Here is a 13,320-nt window from a genome sequence, read left to right as displayed (position 1 = left end):
CGGCAGTCCACTCAGTAGTCTCTCAGTATTCACTCTAGTTGGGGGTGGTGCGGATATTTCAGTCTTTAGCCGCCTCTCGTGCCGGCAACATCGAAATTAAAAAACAAAACAAAACATATTTTTAATTTAATTTTTTTTTTTTTGAAAATTAATAAAAATTTAATCTTTGTTAATAAATTAATTCATATTTTTTTGTACATAATTAATTTATTAAATTTATTAATTTATTTATTTTTTAAAAAAGGGAAAAATTTGTCTTCCTCAAAAAAAAAAACAGTTTTTTTTTTAATTCTGTTTAAATATAAAATTAATCAAATTTAAATTAATAAAACTGATAATATTTTAATAGATTTCATTACAAAAAAAATGGTTTAATTAATAGAACATCAATCGGATCATTCAACTTTATTGTAGGCGACATCATTTTAAAATGGACAGGTAATTCAATTAATTAGCTTTATTAATTTTCATTGAAATTAATTTAATTTAATTTATATAAATTAAATTATTAAAAAAAGTGTTGCTAGTGCGCGATAAAAGCTATTTTACTTGACCGTTTCTTTATACTGTAATTCTTGCTTTTTCTCTTCAGAATTTCATTTTTATTTCAAATTCATGTTCTGGAATATTCTCGTAAATGATTTTTTTTAGTAGTTTATCTATACTCTACAAGTGGTACTGCACCGTTTGTAACATTGCACAGCTTTGTACTGGTGAGCTTTAAATGGTCTCTTTTCTATGAGCTTTTTTTTAAATTGAGGAGCCATTGAATTAAGAAAATTGGTTTTCCCGAATTACTCGGTGACTCATCACCTGTCTGATGTTAACAAAAATAAATAAATAAAAATAATCCTAGAGGGAAATTATTGCGGTGCGGTCAATAAATATTGTAAACAAATTTTTCCTGTTTTTCCTTAGCAACGTTTCGGTAAATTTATTACCTTCTTCAAGGTATATATATATATATATAATAAAATTTGTGAAGTTTAATGGGTGAGCAACATCATCATAAACGTTTGTACATAAAACGAAACCGTATAACAATAAAGAAAATTTGTTCTACAAATATTTATTGACCGCACCGCAATAATTTCCCTCTAGGATAATCTACAATAATAACGTTCAAAAACCAAAAAACAATTAAAATAAATAAAATAAACTAACAACAAGTATCACTTTGCTGAATACAGGAAGTGAGTATACAAAATTTAAAGTTGGAGCAGATTTCGAAAAAAAAAACACTTATACACTAAACTGAAACTTCCGGCGGAATGAATTTCCACTTTTGACTTTATAACTGAACGCACGCAGAAAAAAGAAAAAAAAACAAAAACCTTTCTTATAACTTGGAATTGATACTATTTAATTTTATATGAGTCACTAACAGGCCTAATATTTACGTACTTAGTTCAAATGAAAAGTCGTAAAAGGCTGCCTTACATTGCCTCGCACAGTTTTTCAATTCGAAGTTTTAGCCACACTTTTGATTTTCACGAATATAAAGTAAGAAAAAAGTAAAGTAATCGCCTATTTTTTCAGGCGGGCTTAAAGTCCAACTACCAATTAGGTGTCGCGGACGGACTAGCAAACATACTTTACTGTTCAATTCTTATATTAAACATTGTATAAAATCTAAGGCCTAGACTAGGAGAATCGAACCCATTAAACCAACAATACATCTTAGCATTGCGGGTCTAGTCTATAACCGCCTAACATACTTTACTATAAATTACTCATATTAACCAGTAAATAAAATCTAAGACCTAGAGATATGTAATCGAACCCACTAAACCAACAATACATCTTAGCTTTGCGGGTCTAGCCTATAACCGCCTAACATACTTTACTATAAATTCCTCATATTAACCATTAAATAAAATCTAAGGCCTAGAAACTGGGAATCAAACCCACTAAACCAACAATACATCTTAGCATTGCGGGTCTAGTCTATAACCGCCTAACATACTTTACTATAAATTACTCATATCAACCAGTAAATAAAATCTAAGGCCTAGAAACTGCGAATCGAACCCACTAAACCAACAATACATCTTAGCTTTTCGGGTCTAGCCTATAACCGCCTAACATACTTTACTATAAATTTCTCATATTAACCATTAAATGAAATCCAAGACTTAGAGATAGGGAATCGAACCTACTAAACCAACAGTATACCTTAGCTTTGCGGGTCTAGCCTATAACGCTAACGTGGCCATCATAAATACAAGAAGAGTTAAAAACCGCTTACGTTAAACGTTAAATGCTTCACTTTACTCTCACTTCGAAACTCGCTTAAAGGAAGTTACCTGGAGAAACTAGCGTTAACCTTTTTGCGCCAGAATGGCAGTAATTGAAACATCTAATTTCCTGTGGATTTCAATCATTCTATTCCGAACTTAGAGCGCTTCCGGAGTGTACTTAAAATCAGAGCACAATAGTGTACTAACTTTTTACGAAAATGAAACTGTCTTTGAACATCCAATTTTTTTGGTGGGGAGGGGAGGTGAAACATTAAACATCCCAAGTTTAAAATAATTTATTGTTTATTATTTGAGCCCAAAATGGAGAAAAAAGTAAACCAGATTCTGCACTTTTAGACTGAATCCCCTGACGATAACCAAATAATTTTTTGATTATCAATTAGCGTTTCCGTTAGGCACCCGCGTCAATCTTAGGATCACATTTTCAATCTAAGTAAGATATAGAAGAACATACTCTTAATTATAACGCAATTAAGAAAATATTGACAGGATTCGGTTATCTAATAGCGGTAACAGATCAATAAGCCGAAACCCAATTAGTGAAGTTCAGAATTTCCTAGAAATAACCAATAATATCGATACAATCAAATAAACTCTACAATTACTATCGATTAACTTTCTTTTTGTTTTTCCTGAAAGGGTTATCCCCCCTTTTTTTTCTTTGTAAAGGGAAAGTGCTATTTGTATTTTTAATGCATTCTAGGAGTTTTTCACGATTAAATTTAGACAACCTAATTTTCTACAAAACCTATTTTTAGGGTTTTTAATCTACTCTTTCTGTTATTTCTAAGTAAATAATTTGTAAACATATTGCGTCACAGTTATTGCGTCTGAAAATGGTCTAAAAGTTAATAAGGAAAAAACCGTAATCGTACCTTTTAAAAAAAGTGTAAAATTAGCAAATGTTAAAAAACTCTATTTCGAAGGCTCACCAGTAAATACCAGTAAGACATTTACGTATTTAGGAATCCCTTTCTCGTCATCCGGTAAATTTGCTCGTTCTGCAACGCACTTTGTCTCTAAAAGCTCCCTTTCTGTCCCTCTTGTTCTAAATATTCTCAGCTCGGTAAAGAGTGACACTTGGCAGTCCAAGACTCACTTGTCCGATTGCTTGGTCGCAAGTGTTTTAATGTATGGCGCCGAGGTCTGGGCCGCACCATATGCAGAGCTAGTCGAACGGGCACAAATAAAATTTCTGAAATCTCTTTTACATCTCCCGCGATCAACATCCGATTTCTACGTTCGTTTAGAGACTGGAAGAGTTCATCTCAAATTAAGAATTTTTAAATATTTATTAGGATGGTGGCTCAAACTTCCATTGATGCCGAATGATCGACTTCCGAAAATTTGTTACTGTAAAATGTTGGAACTCCAAGATAATCGAAAGATCCCCTTTAATTGGTGCCATGAACTTAGGTTATATTTACTTGAAATAGGAGCTGATGATATATGGAAATCTCAAGATCCCAACCTCCTATCCTCTTATCTCCCCAACCTATTAGAATCTTTTAAAAATAACCTTATCTGTAAACCAAGGCGGTCACATCACCATATAATCCAGTTTTTCGAAATATCAGCACTTTAGGACTTGGAGAATCTTATTTCTTTTTTCATTGCTATATAAACAAATTAAGGGTAGCCAGCCAATTGAGGTTATTTGGAAACAAGTACTGCAGAATCTTCCTTGATAAGGTTTGACATAGATTTAATCCTGACCAACTATGCAACTTATGTGCATATGAAAGTGATAATTTAGAACACTTCCTTTTAACATGCCCTATGTTGAATTGCTTTAGACAAATGTATCTTTCCAACCATATATTTTACCCCATGGACGATAATACAATGCTAAATTTATTGACAATAGAGTCTTATAGCAAATTGAATAACATCTTTTTTTACGTTCTTAAATCTTTAAAGCTAAAAAATTTTATGCAAAATCAGTAGCAGTTTTATTTTAATTGATTTATTTTATACACACTCTGGCTATTTCTATTTCTATTTTTATTTATTTTATTTTATTTTATTTTTTAATTTTGTTTCTTTTTCTCTTTTCTTTAGGTAAAATGATATTATCTCCACCATTTACATATTTACTCTTCTTGGTCAACAATAAGTGTCAGTTTATTTTTGTAATTACTTTTTAATATTATTATTATTTATATTATTTCAATTTATTTTGCAAATTTCTTTAGCACTTTGTAAATCGACTCAACCCCCCTTGCTGTAAGAAAAGCTTAAAAGCAATAAAAAGATTGATTGATTGAAAACCTATTTTTAGGGTTTTTAATCTAGTCTTTCTGTTATTTCTAAGTAAATAATTTGTAAACATATTGCGTCACAGTTATTGCGTATTTCTGTTTTTTGTTGATTTTTTTTTCCAATGGTGAAATTTCCACCGGAAATACACATTTTGTGGCTCCTTTAGGGTTCGAACTGTTAGTGGTTTTTCTTTTATTTTACAAAACAGGAAATCGCGTCTTTTATTTAGAAGCGAATATGGGGTTCCAGCGATAATTTATGTGCACAGTCTTGCCAACTATATAATTAACATTAATGAGAATAAATTTTTGGACTGGATTTCTAAATTCAAAGGCAATTAATAGACTGGAAGGGCCTCTGTTACAGAACAGAATTTTCCTTACTTTAAGATTTCCTCGCAAACAGCTCCCCCCCGATTTGATCTAAACTTTATGTAGTGATTATGATAAATCTACAAAATTTTACTGGAAAAGCTTCTTCCCGTGATTTCTATTTTTCCGGTATTTCTTAGAGAGAGGATGTAGAGTAGAGGAACTTCTAAAGTGATAAGAAATTAGATATGACCCAAACATTCAGAGTTGGTTGAAGAAGATTGGTGAGGTTCGAACCTGGAGAATTGTAACAAAAAGTCGTATGAGTGTGTCAATTCCAGATTTTTGTTTCGAAAAACAATGAAAGTAAAGTAATTACCTATTTTTTCCGGCGGGGCTTTACGTCCAACTACCAAATTAGGTGTCGTGGACGGAGGCGACTAACAAACATACTTTACTGTGAATTTCTCATATTAACCATTAAATAAAATCCAAGTCTTAGAGATAGGGAATCGAACCCACTAAACCAACAATACATCTTAGCTTTGCGGGTCTAGCCTATAACCGCCTAACATACTTTACTATAAATTTCTCATATTAATCATTAAATAAAATCCAAGACCTAGAGATAGGGAATCGAACCCACTAAACCAACAATACATCTTAGCTTTGCCGGTCTAGCCTATAACCGCCTAACATACTTTACTATAAATTTCTCATATTAACCATTAAATAAAATCCAAGACCTAGAGATAGGGAATCGAACCCACTAAACCAACAATACATCTTAGCTTTGCGGGTCTAGCCTATAACCGCCTAACATACTTTACTATAAATTTCTCATATTAACCATTAAATAAAATCCAAGACCTAGAGATAGGGAATCGAACCCACTATACCAACAATACATCTTAGCATTGCGGGTCTTGCCTATAACCGCCTAATATACTTTACTGTAAATTTCTTTTATTAACCATTAAATAAAATCCAAGTCTTAGAGATAGGGAATCGAACCCACTAAACCAACAATACATCTTAGCTTTGCGGGTCTAGCCTATAACCGCCTAACATACTTTACTGTAAATTTCTTTTATTAACCATTAAATAAAATCCAAGTCTTAGAGATAGGGAATCGAACCCACTATACCAACAATACATCTTAGCATTGCGGGTCTTGCCTATAACCGCCTAACATACTTTACTGTAAATTTCTTTTATTAACCATTAAATAAAATCCAAGACTTAGAGATAGGGAATCGAACCCACTATACCAACAATACATCTTAGCATTGCGGGTCTTGCCTATAACCGCCTAACATACTTTACTGTAAATTTCTTTTATTAACCATTAAATAAAATCCAAGACTTAGAGATAGGGAATCGAACCCACTAAACCAACAATACATCTTAGCTTTGCGGGTCTAGCCTATAACCGCCTAACTTACTGTACTATAAATTTCTCATATTAACCATTAAATAAAATCCAAGACCTAGAGATAGGGAATCGAACCCACTATACCAACAATACATCTTAGCTTTGCGGGTCTAGCCTATAACCGCCTAACTTACTTTACTATAAATTTCTCATATTAACCATTAAATAAAATCCAAGACCTAGAGATAGGGAATCGAACCCACTATACCAACAATACATCTTAGCTTTGCGGGTCTAGTCTATAACCGCCAAATATACTATAAACTATAAATTCCTAAAAAAAATTTAAATAATTTTATTGAATCTAAAATTTAAATCTGTATTTTGTAGTACATAGTATATAGTGTAAACCACAATTTCCTGTTTTGTCGCTATTTTTATATTTTACACACTAAGATAATAAGTTCAATGTTTGAGCCGCTAAAAATCACTTCCAGCTTTTATTAACTGTGTGCAATCTGCTATAATTTAATAAAATATAAGTTCAGTCCAGCTGTTTCTCTCAGCTGATCGCCCATTAGAAGAGAAATCGAGTCTTTGTTGTTTCCAGTATTCATTAGTATTATTTATTAAAATCTCTACTTTCTCTTACTGTTTAGTTATTAATTAACTTTCCTGTATACTTGGAATTTGTACTAAATCAGCTGTTTATTTCATGTTATAGCATGTTTACTTTGGAGAAACCATTTTCGAAAAAAAAAAACAATTCTCAACTACAAAAAATCTATTTAGTCCGGACAGCCAATTTACTGAAAATTTGATCGTTTCCAAATAAATTCGAATCATTAATCGAATATTTTATGCGGTGATAATTCGATATATTTTACGCAGAAATAAAAATTTTAAACGGAAGTTCTATGCTACATCACCCACAGAGAAACGCCCTTAATCGTAATTTTTCCTAACATACGGAAGTGTGAATAAAAAGTTTTCAGTTTTAATGGAAAATCGTAGGAGTAGTTTTCCGGAAATTCTCTAAAAATTTGTGTGTGGGGGGGGAATGGTTCATTAAAGTGGCACTTCCACTTTGGCTGGTTGAAATTTGATTCTGAAGACAATTTCAGAATCTATTTAGAGCAGGGGATCGCCAAAAATTTTTTTTTTTGATCATGGACCCCCCCCTATATAATTTTTCAGAAATCTCCATCGGCCCCCCCTCATAAAAGTAATTTTCAGTTAATTAAAAATAAAATTATCTATTAGGTTGACTGTGTTTTGTACAATTTATTTTATTCTTTTAAACATTTTATTAAAGTAATTTTACATTGTGTAACAAATAGTTTTATGAAAAATATCTTGAATGTAGAAATTTAAATACCTTAATATTATACTAAATAATAAGTAAAGTAACGACGTGCTCCTGGTGTTTATTTGCAAGGTTCCGCTATATTGGGATCGAAATTGTTTTTTTTCTTTCGACCCCCTGGCTCAGAGTTAGACCCCCCTACTTTTGTAAAAAATAAACCCTGGGGGTCTTATATAGACCACTTTAGCGACCTCTGATTTTGAGGAAGTAAAACAAACTTATGGGACTTTTTTTTTTTTTCAAGTGTCTGGTAGTTTGTAGAAAACGTAAGAAAGTTAGAATTTAGAGAAAATTATTTTAAAAATAAGGAAGTCGTGTTTTTAGAGTTAACCCATATTATCGTAGTTATTTTTTTTGTCTATCTCTATGATCACAGAACACGTTTTAGACTATTTTTTTTTTTTTTTAAATCCATCTCAGGACATAGGAGATCTTAAAGCAACGTTTCCCTGAGAACTTGGTGTCTCCTCCGTTTTCCTGAATATATATAGCCACTCACATGGAGTGAAGAAGTAGAAGCATTGAAGAAATGGGTTGCACACTGGAAAGGGGTTTAAACTCGAAAATCTCACATCGCAAAATTTTTCTTTTTTCCAGTAACTGGAAAATGTATAAACAATAATTACAGAGAAAAAGAAAACAATATTATGTACGCTAAGAAATTTCCCAGCGTAGAGTTTAGAATAAGATAAAAATATTTTTCCTAAATATTTTTCTTTTATAAAAAAAGAAAATGATGTGGAGGAAAAAAGGTTAAACATCTTTGCAGAGAAAAACTAGAGAAAATAGTCAGGATAATAAAGGGGAAATTCCAGCAAACAGAGATTGCATATTTTCCAGCGGTGATATGAAGCTGGGGAAAGAACTTGGTGTCTCCTCCGTTTTTTACATTCCTTCTTTATTTTCTTCTACGTCCTCCACTTCCGGTCTCAGCATCCACTGCGACAGATACTCCTTGGGTGCTCGTAGTTTCTTTTATTTTACTTTTATATTCATATATATATATATTTGTGCGTATATCTGTATTACATTATATACTTCAAGTATCTACTCTCTTTCTTAACCGCAACTGTCTTCTTGATCTCCACCTGGTTACGTCTTTCGTAATGTACGTTATTATTTTCTGGTTTTACAAAGTCTTGCTTCCTGTGTAATAAAGATTTACTAGGCAGTGATATTTCATTTGTTAAACGTCGTATTTTGTTTTGTTGAAGGGTTCAAAAAGGGTTGCTAAAAAGCGAGCTACGTAATGATACGCCTAAATCGGAAATGTACTTTTTTTTTTGGCTCTGGTGGATTTTCTTTAAACTTCCTGTATTCTCATTGCACCCACATATTAGAGAAATTGTTCAGATTTTCGATTTTGTGTTTACACATAGGATATGCCCGTTTTGAGGTCACCCCCGGGGTCCTATAAGAGAAGATGTTCAGTAGATCCTCAGAGAGTCCTGAGTTAATGAATCAAAAAACCTATATCCCTCCTCTATTCACTTCAGGACAATCCAGTTTCTGTCCGTCAAAGCACCATCCCCAAACCCAGTTTAAGGATCAAGGAATACTGCCTATTTATTTTTTTTACCTCACAATCCCTTTTACGCCAAATTTTTCCCCTTATAAAAAGAAAACTTGAAAACCCTATTTTCCTTTACCGATTACCTAAATCTCATTATTCCAACACTGGCTGACAGACTTACAAGCCCCCTAGGGAAGAGATAAAGTGTGTATGTCGGAGTATGTGTTCAACCTTTTAGAAACGATGCCACGGGGGTAACCCACACCTCTTACTTGGGGTAACCCATCACTGGTTTGCTCCCACTTCGTCCCAATCTCCAGTACTCTCTTTACCGCACGCTAATTCTCCTTGGGAAACTCACTTTGAGTTAAAATGTGCCACACTCTACACCCAGAGCACTCTCTATAAGATCCTGGCGAATTTCCTGAATATATATAGCCACTCACATGGAGTGAAGAAGTAGAAGCATTGAAGAAATGGGTTGCACACTGGAACCCATGCCACTTTCACTTATTTCATTCTCCTGTGGGTTCATAAAACCATAATCTAACCTGGTACCCCCACAGAAAAGAGCTGTTCCTTTGTACTCATCCCATTTGGCAAAAACCTCCTCCAATCTTCTCCTTTTTCACTCTCAGACACAAAGCATATCCACACGCTAATAAATATCATCCCAGACTTGGGGAAATTGAATGACTATGCCACAGCGACCTACGACCCAAAATAGACTGGGTAAGAGAAGTTCATCAAAGAACCCACGAGATCTGCTTGAAAAATACCCAATTCATTTAAACTTGATTTAGAAAAGCGCTTGGCTCAAAGAAAAAGTCATATTTTCCAGAAGACATCGCGATTTTTTTTTAAAAAAATTTTAATTTAAGGCACCTCAAGTTCTGAGGTTTTTTGGCACCAGGAGCTTTTAAACATTTTTTTTTTAAAGTTTTTACTAAAATTTAAGTACGTTAACAGCGATAAGATAAAGTACTGTGAGTAAGTTAACATCAGATTATTATTATTTTTTTATCCTAATATCTTTGATTTTTATTCGTTATAGCAAGCATGTTCAAACCTGAGCGGTTGCAGATTTTCATTCATTGTCAGAGGTTAGATTAATAAGTTTGGTATTGAGATTTTTGATTTCACTTAACACACTTCTAGTAGTTTTTGGTTTTTTGTTTTCTCTCCCTGCTGTAACCCCTGCTGTTAGGGAATTTATTTACAATATCACATTGTACCACTGTTCGTACAACATGTTATTATACACAATTGCAGATCATTAATTAAATAATAAACTAAATATACACGATAATTCAGAATTGTATATACAATATCTAATAATTACATAATATACAATAATACACAATATGTATACATTTATAGTACATTATACTAGCGGAGAGGGGGGCACATTTGAACAGAATTTACATTTTCTGTTGCAGAGTGCACCAGAATCGTATTATTGAACCTTTTTATTTTGTTTTCAACAACTTTCAAGTCTTCTGTAACAGATCTGTATCAATAAACAGTTGGTACTTTACATACATATCTCGTATATTTTTTTAATTTAAACATTTTTGTGTCAAATGTTAATATCTGCCCCACTGGAGGGGTAAACCTTTGAACACAATATAAAATAGAAAGAAATGATATTTACTTTACTCTGAATCTACCTCCTACTATTGCGCTTCTTAATGTAGTAGGTTCGAACCACTTTCCCCTTCTCTGCGATTAAACCCCCCCCCCCAAAAAAAAAGTCACAAACTTGCAGAGGTCGGTAGGGCGGCACATTTTAACTGGTGATGTTGAAATGTGCCCCCTCTCCTTCCTTAAAAGAAAATATAATATCCAACACTTTTTGTGCAAGCACAACAGACTTTTTGCAAATACTAGATTTAAAAATATGAATTCCAATTGTTAAATATGGACTAACAATACTTACACCTTGTCCACTACAAATCTTCACAATACACTTCCAAAGCTGCAACAGAAAAATTTTACTTCCACCTTACAAAATATAAAAATTCCTCAATTCTGGACTTTACCAAACAATGAAAACGAAGGGAAACTTTGTCAATTATACAACAGGTCTACCACCAACGTATGGAGAAAATTACCAATTACAAATATTTGGCGAGAAATTACAAATGTGCCCCCTTCTCCCCTACTTTAAAATTTACATACATATCGTATTTATATAATACATAATATATAAAATATTCATCAAAAATTTCAGTCAGTCTAGTCACAAAAAGTCCATTGATATTGAGTGTATGAATTTGTCTAATGATGGTAAATAGTCTGTTGAAAGAAGTAAAGATGCTGCGCTGGACCAGTTGTGTCGTGTTGTTGTAACGTCTTTGTAGAAGATGTTGTCTATATCGGGTCCAGAAGTGGACAGTGAAAGCTGTAGGGGGTCCTATGTCTGGATATGTAGTATTGTCACTAGGGCAGAGCTGCTTTATCGTCGAATTATGTGAAACCTGTGAGCAATTAGTATCTGGTTCTGCCATTTCCTGTCTTGTACTATCATTACCCAGTAGTGCTGTAGAAGGTAAGTGAAGTCAAAATCTGATAAACCAAATTGATAAAAGTACCTCTGATGATGGATGGAAAACCGAAAATTCCAGTCAGGTATACAAAACAAAACATGGCGTACTACTACGGATATAAATCAAAAGATATTCAGCACTGCCAACCTAACCCATATTTCCAATAGATGTATTACTTAGAATTGTGTTCCGCAAAGCAGCGGTGTATTGCGGGCTTGTAGCAATTGTCGCCTTAGTTTTATTAAAAACCTTATTAGATCTTATTGGGAATTCCTCCTTATTAAAGATGGTATTAAAAAGGGATTGAAGTGAGTCGCGTAAATTTAGGATTCACAGGAAATCGGGGAAAAGAGGTTATAGTAAAAAAGGAAGTTACGTATGTGTTCTTTTTTTTACGTACACCAGAATACTTTTATTGAATTCTATTCTAACGATGTGTATAATAGACCCAGACGGGCAAAATCACCTCTCCCTCAAAACATAGTGCAAGCTTCACTCATTTTGTACCTCTTTGTCACTTAAACATGGTGTGCATATAAAACATTACATCCTGATTGGGGCCGGGTCTATCCATAGATGGGGGGAATATCTGTCCCAGTTTCCAAAACCACAAATCATCCCCAAAGTGAACAGTACAGTACCAGGCTTTTATCATCCACCATAGCTCTTATGATGGTGTGATAATATCGGGATAGACACGGCAGACGACTGCAGGTAGGAGAGATTTACTACCATCTACTGGCCAGATATCAAACTATATATATATTTTTTTATTAATACCACCACCTGCTGATATTGAATATAAAGTAGTTGCTGCTGCACAAATATGGCTCACAAATATCTGGCTGCGCCATTCTGTACACGTCACAGGAAGTTCTATAGCATTTTTTTTTTTTTATAGAAACACTAATATCCTGTGAGCGTGTGATGGCCAACTCCAATGTTAAACAATTTTTATGAGAATTGACCAAACTCAATGAGTTCCTTTTGTAGAAAATTTGATCTTTACAAAAAAAAAGGGTTTGTTGTTGTCCTAAACAACAATATTATGTGAAATTCACTTTTCGTACTCAATGCTTTGTAAAATGCGTATTTCCGGTTTAGAACAGATCTTACAGAGAGAGAGATAGGGCAAGATAAAAAAAAGGTAGAAAAATAACCTTCTAGAAGAAATGTGTACGTGTGTGTTAACAACTGTTTGTCTATTACTACTACACTCACCGTAGAAAAAAGAAAAATGCGAGTTTTCCCAACGATTAAAAAGCTAAAAGAAAAAGCGGAAGGTTCTTCTTCTGAAGGAGGTAATTCAAGGCTATATTGATGAAGGGCAGTTACCACTATAGTATAAAAACTACTACAGGAGTATGTATGTATATATGTACATATTTGTTTTGTACTATAAGGGCACTATACCCAGAAATTGTAGAGGGTCGAAGGATTGAATAAGTGTCTACGAAAGAGAGGTGGTTGGAGGGGGATCACGTGACCAGATTACAACCAATTGGAATTGTTTCGTGACACAATCTCCCCTTAACGTAGAAGGGACCTCAGCACGGTCGGCTACCCCTTTATTTGCACCACCTCCGAGCTGTGGGCAGCGCCCCCTGAGTTGGCCGCCTCTCACCCTAACTACATCTATTAGTCAATCTAGACACGGAGAAATTGACTACAAACACACGCACA

The 13,320-nt window shown here is 33.6% G+C and overlaps 1 protein-coding gene across 2 annotated transcripts in view; it reads left to right on the top strand.

Moving 5' to 3' along the window:
- Positions 1–13,320, top strand: part of LOC141446749 (octopamine receptor Oamb-like) — a 191,502-nt gene that overhangs the window by 84,935 nt on the left and 93,247 nt on the right. Inside the window, exon 1 of one of the 2 annotated variants that reach the window (XM_074113465.1) lies at positions 11–438. The exons of the other annotated variant lie outside the window; for it this stretch is intronic. The gene's annotated coding sequence lies outside the window, so the exon portion shown is untranslated. Of the gene's footprint in view, positions 1–10; positions 439–13,320 lie in introns of those variants that run through there. 2 annotated transcript variants of the gene reach the window in all.

Source organism: Rhodnius prolixus, unplaced genomic scaffold, assembly GCF_049639745.1.
Source record: "Rhodnius prolixus isolate KJV_2025 unplaced genomic scaffold, Rpr scaffold_7, whole genome shotgun sequence".
NCBI classification, from domain to species: domain Eukaryota; kingdom Metazoa; phylum Arthropoda; class Insecta; order Hemiptera; family Reduviidae; genus Rhodnius; species Rhodnius prolixus.
This window is presented reverse-complemented; position numbering and strand designations above follow the sequence as displayed.